The 7448-nt window shown below is 52.4% G+C and overlaps 2 long non-coding RNA genes across 3 annotated transcripts; both read right to left on the bottom strand.

The window, feature by feature from the left end:
* Nucleotides 1-297: 297 nt before the first annotated feature.
* LOC147312110 (uncharacterized) lies at nt 298-4298 on the bottom strand. 2 transcript variants are annotated; one of them, XR_015125509.1, is made up of 3 exons: nt 4235-4298; nt 578-746; nt 298-494 (listed from the first exon to the last, which is right to left on the bottom strand). It is a non-coding gene; the product is annotated as an uncharacterized LOC147312110 (long non-coding RNA). The 2 variants fall into 2 exon arrangements; XR_015125508.1 differs by lacking the exon at nt 4235-4298 and adding an exon at nt 822-914.
* A 927-nt stretch (nt 4299-5225) lies between these two features.
* Nucleotides 5226-5892, bottom strand: LOC147312109 (uncharacterized). Its single transcript, XR_015125507.1, has 3 exons — nt 5800-5892; nt 5556-5724; nt 5226-5472 (listed from the first exon to the last, which is right to left on the bottom strand). It is a non-coding gene; the product is annotated as an uncharacterized LOC147312109 (long non-coding RNA).
* Nucleotides 5893-7448: the final 1556 nt, after the last annotated feature.

Raw genomic sequence — 7448 nt, 5'->3', positions numbered from 1 at the left:
TACAAATGTGATTATCTGCTCATCTGTTCATGGTGGAAGTGAGTCGGGTTGTTTTTGCATTGAAATGATAATCGAATTTTTGCATATTAACTGAAAACATTGAGTGTATTATGTGGGTGACCAGCAGAAATACATCTCTCAGTTTATGTGTTTTTACATCATCAGTGTAAAGGACTACAAAATAAAAATGCTGTGAGTCTGTAGCAACGAGGCCCGTCTGAGATATACGTTCAGTATTACCCAGAGGAAGTAATATTAGTGTCAGGCGCAGTGGCCCGTGGACATGGGATGGACTCAAGCGCAGATTCAAAACCGGAGGCCAGGGGTGAGGTGTAACGAAAAGAGACTTTATTTTTACAATGCTCAGAGGCTAACAGAAAGTGCAGACTAGAATCAATGAACATAAACTAGATGTCTGAGGCGAGAGAAAAATACTGTGGTGAAAACTAGATGGCAGGGATACTGGGCAGGGAAAACTGTGGCGGGCCCGGGCACTGAAACAGAGGACAGAGCAGTCAGGGGAATCCCACAGAGGGTTGCGAGTGAATCTAAAAAATAGTACACTGAGCTGTCTTACAAGCTTGCAGGTGGGGGTTGCGTGGAGGGGGGAGGCAGGAGAGGTCCAGGTGGGTGCTGCATGCAAGGCAGGGAGGCAGGCAGGAGAAAATGGCAGCTCCAAAACGGAGAGGGATTACCGGTGGCAGCAAACTGGTATCCAGGAGAGCTTGGTAGGTGGTTTTCAGAGGCTGACGAAAAAAACAGAGATACGGTTAATACACACGATTAGTCACCAAGGAACGGACGTGAGGCCGAGAACTGACTAAAGTTGGCAGATAATCTGGCGAAGACCAGTTGAGTGCGCCGGTCATAAATACTGCTGGTCCGATTGCCATCAGGTGAGGAACAACAAAGACTCCACCCAGTGGGGAGGAGCTGATGCTGTGGAAAACCACCCAGACCACGACACTACCCCCCCATCAAGGGTCGACCCCCGGCGACCGAGCCACCCGCGGCCCGCGTCGAGCCCCGTAAAAAGCAGAAAGCAAAGCAGGATCCAAAATCAAGGAACAAGACACCCAGGACCGCTCCTCAGGCCCATAACCCTCCCAGTCCACCAAGAACTGCCGGACCCGTCCCCGCCGACGGACGTCCAGAATGCGCCGGACCGCGAAGGCAGGATGCCCATCCACGAGCCGGGCGGGAGGAGGGGGAGCGGAAGGAGGGCACAACGGACTCACGACCACCGGCTTGACCTGGGAGACGTGGAAGGTCGGGTGAATGCGCAGCGAGGAAGGCAGCTTCAACCGCAGCGCAGAAGGGCTGAGGACCCGCTCCACCTCGAAGGGTCCAATGAAACGCGGGGCCAGCTTACGGGATGCCACCTTGAGGGGAACGTCCTTAGCAGACAACCACACTTTCTGCCCAGGGGAGTAGGCAGGGGCTGCCCTGCGGCGACGGTCCGCGTACAGGCACTGGCGAGCAACGGACCGGCACAACGACCGACGGGTCAACCTCCACGCCCGCTGACAACGTCGGAGATGGTGTTGGACCGAGGGAACCTCGAGGTCGGCCTCCTGGTCGGGGAAGAGAGGCGGCTGGTAACCTATGGAGGCCTCGAAAGGCGAGAGGCCAGTAGCAGAAGACGTAAGCGAATTGTGAGCGTATTCTGCCCACGGCAGCAACGAGGACCATGAGGCGGGGTTGGAGGCAGCGACACAACGGAGGGTGGCCTCCAGTTCCTGGTTGAGCCGTTCGGCCTGCCCATTCGTCTGTGGATGAAATCCTGAGCTCAAGCAGGGTTTAGCCCCGAGAGCGGTGCAGAACGACCTCCACACTCGCGAAATGAACTGAGGGCCCCTATCTGACACGATCTCGCAAGGTATGCCGTGGAGTCTGAAGACCTGCTCAGTCATAATCTTGGCTGTCTCCGTTGCAGTGGGGAGTTTGTTTAGGGCAATGAAGTGTGCAGCTTTGGAGAATCTATCCACCACAGTGAGAATCGTGGTTTTACCTGAGGAGACGGGAAGGCCAGTGACAAAATCCAACGCAATGTGAGACCAGGGGCGATGAGGTATAGTGAGGGGTCGTAAAAGTCCAGCTGGGTGTAGTGAGCTCGATTTGTTACGTGCGCAGACAGGACAGGCAGCTACATATTCTTTGACGTCTTTATCAATAGTCTCCCACCAGAAATACCTTTTAAGGAGTGAGCCTGTTCTCCCCCCACCCGGATGGCAAGAAAATTTGCCCTTGTGGACCCAATCGATCACCTTAGGGCGAGCCACGGCGGGGACATAGCGTCGGTTCGGAGGGCCCGTGCCGGGGTCTGGCTCAGTCTCCAGCGCACGGCGGATGTCCTCCTCCACGTCCCAGGCGACAGAACCGATCCTGACTCCTGCCGGCAAGATGGTGGGTGCATCAGACGGGTCACACACAGGGTCGAACTGGCGGGACAGAGCATCCGGCTTGGTGTTGCGGGTGCCTGGTCGGTAAGAGATGGAAAAGTTAAATCGAGTAAAGAATAGGGACCATCGAGCTTGGCGCGAGTTGAGCCTTTTGGCTGTGCGTAAATAGGTTAAGTTCTTATGGTCAGTCCAAATAGTGAATGGATCCTCTGCTCCCTCAAGTAAATGCCGCCATTCCTCCAGCGCTAGCTTTACAGCAAGCAACTCCCTGTCTCCAACGTCATAATTCCTCTCCGCAGGTGAGAGGCGGCGGGAGAAAAAGGCGCAGGGCTGAAGCTTAGCAGATGAACCTGAACGCTGGGACAACACCGCCCCGACCCCAACGCCTGACGCGTCTACTTCCACGACAAAAGGTTTACTATGATCGGGATGGATTAAGACCGGCGCAGAGGTAAACAGTTCTTTCAACCGGGAGAAGGCGGCATCGGCCTCTGGACTCCAATGGTAAGGAAGCTTAGAGGAAGTTAGACGAGTTAGGGGAGCGGCTACTTGACTGTAATTCCTGATGAAGCGGCGGTAGAAGTTCGCGAAGCCCAAAAACCCTTGTAAGTGTTTTCGTGAGGTAGGTAGTGGCCACTCCGCTACTGCCTTCACTTTAGCCGGATCTGTCTTCACCTGCCCCCCTGCAAGAATGTAACCCAGGAATGACACAGATGGTGCATGGAATTCGCATTTCTCGGCTTTGACATATAATTTGTTCTCCAACAACCGCTGGAGTACGGCCCGGACATGGATTCTGTGTTCCTTGAGGTCCTTGGAAAAAATCAGGATGTCATCGAGGTAAACAAAGACAAAACGATCCAGAAAATCCCTAAGGACATCATTCACTAGGGTTTGGAAAACTGCAGGTGCATTAGTGAGGCCAAATGGCATGACTAAATACTCGAAATGTCCTAAGTGTGTGTTAAACGCAGTCTTCCACTCATCCCCCTCCCTGATTCTGACTAGGTGATATGCGTTCCTGAGATCCAGTTTGGTAAAAATGGTGGCCCCATGGAGGGGCTCAAAAGCGGAGCTGATGAGTGGTAATGGGTATTTGTTTTTAACTGTGATGTCATTAAGGGGCCGAAAGTCGATGCATGGACGGAGTGTGCCATCCTTCTTACCCACGAAGAAGAAGCCAGCACCCACGGGGGAAGTCGATGGTCTGATGAGTCCAGCCGCCAGTGAGTCTCCGATGTATTTTTCCATGGCAGCCCGTTCAGGGCGTGACAAGTTGTAGAGACGGCTGGAAGGTAACGTGGAGCCGGAAAACAAGGTAATGGCACAATCGTAAGGGCGATGGGGTGGTAGGGACAGTGCCTTATCTTTGTTAAAAACTTCTGATATGTCATGATATTCGGGGGGAACCGCAGAGAGGTCAGGGGTGCAGTTCTCCTTGCTAGAGGGCTCAGTGGCCCCAGGTGGGGCAGCTGAGACGAGACAGTTGGCATGACAATATGGGCTCCAACTCACGACCCTCTGTCCCACCCAATCCAGGGTGAGTAATGTAAGAAAAGACCTGATCGTTTAATGCCCTAACTGGAATAGACGGAGTTAACTCAAAAAGAGGGATCTGAAGCTGTTCAGCAAATCCCCTGTCGATCAAACTCTGCTCGGCCCCTGAATCAACCAGCGCTGATGAGACGTGGGCTCCCTGACCGAGTAAGAGTGTCACAGAAAGCAAAAATCGGGGCTTGGCGTTAACCCTGGTACCGCCCACCCATATCCCCGGACCTACCGGCGGGCGGTCTCTTTTCCCTTCTTAGGGCAGGAAGAAATCAAATGCTCACCGGAGCCACAATAAAAGCAAGAACGTGAACGGCGGCGCCTCTCTCTCTCCTCCACCGTCAGCTGGTAACACCCGATCTGCATGGGTTCCGGTTCCGGTTCACCACCCCCGGTGCCAGCAATGGGAGTGGACGGCTGAACCGGAAGCGGTGGCGGGGGAGAAACGACCGGAGATGACCGCCGCAAGGACCGACGGGAACTGTAGTCCCTCTCCCACTCTCTCTCCCGCAACCTGCTGTCAATGCGAAGTGTGAGGGAAACCAACTCCTCAAAAGTAGCGGGCTCATCCCGGGAGGCCAGGTGGTCCTTCATCTCATCGTTGAGAGAGTGCAAATACACCCCATGCAGAGCCCGATCAGACCAGCCCGCCTCGGCGGCGGCGATGCGGAAATCGATTAGGAAGTCCGCAATGCTCCGCCGTCCCTGGCGAAGATGCAACAGCCTCCGCGCCGAACTGCATTCAGAGGTCGGGTGAGCGAAAGTTTTCTTAAACTCTCTCAAAAAGTCATCATAATGACAAGTCGGTAACGGATGTCTAGCTAGATAAGCCTCTGCCCATGTAAGGGCGCGATCGCGCAGTTTCCCGACTAAATAAGAAATCCGCACAGTATCAGAAACAAACGAGCGGGGTGAGCGACCGAACGCTAGCTCGCACTGAAGGAGGAAACCGCTGCATCCCCCCCGGCCGCCAGAAAAGGGTTCCGGCTCCGGGGAGGTGGCATCGCGGAACATCGGCGTCTGCAGAGGCTCAGAATCCGCAGTGGGCTGAGGCGGCGGCGGCGCGGGTACCGGTGCCGACGTACTGGGAATGGGTTCGGGTTCAGGGGCAGTGGCTGACTGAAGGTTCTGAACCGCGGATTGCATCTTCTCTTGCTCGTCAGTGAGTGAGTTAACCTTCGCCAGGAGAAACTGGAGCGCGTCCTCGTGAGTACCAAGAATGGCGCCCTGTTTCGAGACGGCAGTCCGGATTTGATCCGCTGAGTCCATATACTGGCCAGATTATACTGTCAGGCGCAGTGGCCCGTGGACATGGGATGGACTCAAGCGCAGATTCAAAACCGGAGGCCAGGGGTGAGGTGTAACGAAAAGAGACTTTATTTTTACAATGCTCAGAGGCTAACAGAAAGTGCAGACTAGAATCAATGAACATAAACTAGATGTCTGAGGCGAGAGAAAAATACTGTGGTGAAAACTAGATGGCAGGGATACTGGGCAGGGAAAACTGTGGCGGGCCCGGGCACTGAAACAGAGGACAGAGCAGTCAGGGGAATCCCACAGAGGGTTGCGAGTGAATCTAAAAAATAGTACACTGAGCTGTCTTACAAGCTTGCAGGTGGGGGTTGCGTGGAGGGGGGAGGCAGGAGAGGTCCAGGTGGGTGCTGCATGCAAGGCAGGGAGGCAGGCAGGAGAAAATGGCAGCTCCAAAACGGAGAGGGATTACCGGTGGCAGCAAACTGGTATCCAGGAGAGCTTGGTAGGTGGTTTTCAGAGGCTGACGAAAAAAACAGAGATACGGTTAATACACACGATTAGTCACCAAGGAACGGACGTGAGGCCGAGAACTGACTAAAGTTGGCAGATAATCTGGCGAAGACCAGTTGAGTGCGCCGGTCATAAATACTGCTGGTCCGATTGCCATCAGGTGAGGAACAACAAAGACTCCACCCAGTGGGGAGGAGCTGATGCTGTGGAAAACCACCCAGACCACGACAATTAGACGACCAGGCTAACGCAGCAAATACAAGTCAGTGTCTACACAAGACTACACACCGTCGGAGCTGGAGTCACAAGTTCGATTCCCACCCGGTATCCAGTAAGGGTCCTGGCTAGACCCCCCATGCTAAAACCAAGCCCTGGAATGACGCAGCTATGTCTGCAGCCTGTCTGCAGCTCAGACACAAGAATTTCACTACATGTTGTACTCTGTATAATTGTGTATGTGACAAACAAAGGTTGTTTGCTTGTTTTAACGTATCTATTGTAACAAGGAGATGATGAAAATCATATTTTAGCAAATGTGAATGTTCAGTGTTTATGTTAGCATAGCAGCTGTTAGCATAGCAGCTGTTAGCATAGCAGCTGTTAGCATCGGTCACCTGCGACGGACACGCAGGAGTTGCTGTTAGTTACTCGTTATTCACCATCGCAGGCTCTAGCAGACTTTGCACGTCGTTGTGACAGACAGGTTCATAAACATTCCGTCACACTGTAATTTCACCTGTCATTTTAATTTTCATAGTAAGACATATTTAATAGCTTCACATTTTCAGGGGCGGGGAACAGAGCCGGTGTGCTCCTAGTGCCGGTCAGTGTTGCCAACTCCTCAGTATTGAAAATCACTATTGGCTGTCCTAAAAGTCGCTAGAAGTCGCTAAATGACGTCATCGCCTAATTTGCATATTTGGTCATGCTAATGTAATTGTAACCTACGTTGTTGGAGAGAGAAATAACATCGTGGAAGAGACATAAAGTGAATAAAAAACATCCTAAATGCATTTAGAGTTTATTTAGAATTACAAATTAAATTTCTTTTAGCAATTATTGGTTTTTTATTGTCACAATTCCAACCCTGCTCCTTTACCCGGGCCTGGACCGGCAAAAGTGACCCGAAATTGGCACTCTGGTGGAGTTACTCTGTGTGTGTGTTTATAAGTAGTTTTAAACCTTGTGGTTCACAAAACAGCATCAACGAGTCTCCAATAACACCAGAAAAAGTCGCCAGATTTGTCACTAGTCGCTTTTTAGAAAAAAAGTCGCTAAGGGGTCTGAAAACTCGCTAAATATAGCGACAAAGTCGCTAAGTTGGCAACACTGGTGCCGGTCCCAAACACAGACAAGTGAGCGGAGCTGCATCAGGTCAGGCATCCAGAATAATGTCTTTGTGTTCATAGAGGATCAGTCGGGATCGTGAGGTCTGACTGTGTCAGTGTGTTTGCTCCACGGAGGAGAAACAGGACTTCTGGAGTAAGCTGGATAAAGTGTTAGAAAGTTTCTTTAGCGGGGAGAGCGGTGGAGAAGACTTCAGTGAACATGGAGGTGACGTGAACAGAGGTGTTGAGTAGGTGTAGTGTTAGGAAGAGAAATGGACAGGTGGTTCTGCAAAAAGGAACAAAATGCCTGTGGTGAGCACACGCTTCAAGACGATGCGATGCAGGCAGGGTGGAGTGGGTGGAGGCGAGTGCTGGGGGATTGTGACAGAAGGATAGAGAAAGAGAG

The sequence above is a fragment of the Aulonocara sp. 'chitande type north' Nkhata Bay genome, linkage group LG16 (assembly GCF_057382095.1).
Source record: "Aulonocara sp. 'chitande type north' Nkhata Bay isolate Kocher_YH1m ecotype deep benthic linkage group LG16, A_spYH_male_GT1.1, whole genome shotgun sequence".
Taxonomy (NCBI): Eukaryota; Metazoa; Chordata; class Actinopteri; order Cichliformes; family Cichlidae; genus Aulonocara; species Aulonocara sp. 'chitande type north' Nkhata Bay.
This window is presented reverse-complemented; position numbering and strand designations above follow the sequence as displayed.